Raw genomic sequence first — 371 nt, forward strand, 5'->3', positions numbered from 1 at the left:
CCGCCCCGCCCCGGGTATGCCACCGCCTGCCCTTGCCCCCGGGTGTTGGGGAAGCCGGTGGGAGAAGCGCCCTGGGTCTCACCGGCTTTTCCTCCCCGGAGCATCACCCCGGCTTTTCCTGCAGCCTGTCTCTGCCGGGCCCATCTCCTGGGATTACCCAGCGTACATGAGGCCAGGATTAGTGGGATCTAGGCAGTGATTCAGCCTTAATCACACTTTAAACCCAACTCTGCAGTTTAACACTAGAGCTGCCAGCCTGGCTGGCCCAAAAAGGGAACCCCCCCTGCATGAGGCTCCCCCCACACGAAGGGGTGCTGCGGCAGCAGCCAGGTCCCCGAGGGCCAGGCCAGGCCCATGAGCCAGGTCCCGGG

General features: G+C 65.0%; 1 protein-coding gene across 1 annotated transcript in view; it reads right to left on the minus strand.

The window, feature by feature from the left end:
- The window catches only part of LOC104468645 (partitioning defective 6 homolog beta-like), a gene marked incomplete at both ends in the record, with an annotated part of 2,726 nt that overhangs the window by 288 nt on the left and 2,067 nt on the right, over positions 1 to 371 (minus strand). The window lies entirely within an intron of this gene.

Source organism: Pterocles gutturalis, unplaced genomic scaffold (genome assembly GCF_000699245.1).
Source record: "Pterocles gutturalis isolate BGI_N339 unplaced genomic scaffold, ASM69924v1 scaffold7595, whole genome shotgun sequence".
Classification (NCBI taxonomy): Eukaryota; Metazoa; Chordata; class Aves; order Pterocliformes; family Pteroclidae; genus Pterocles; species Pterocles gutturalis.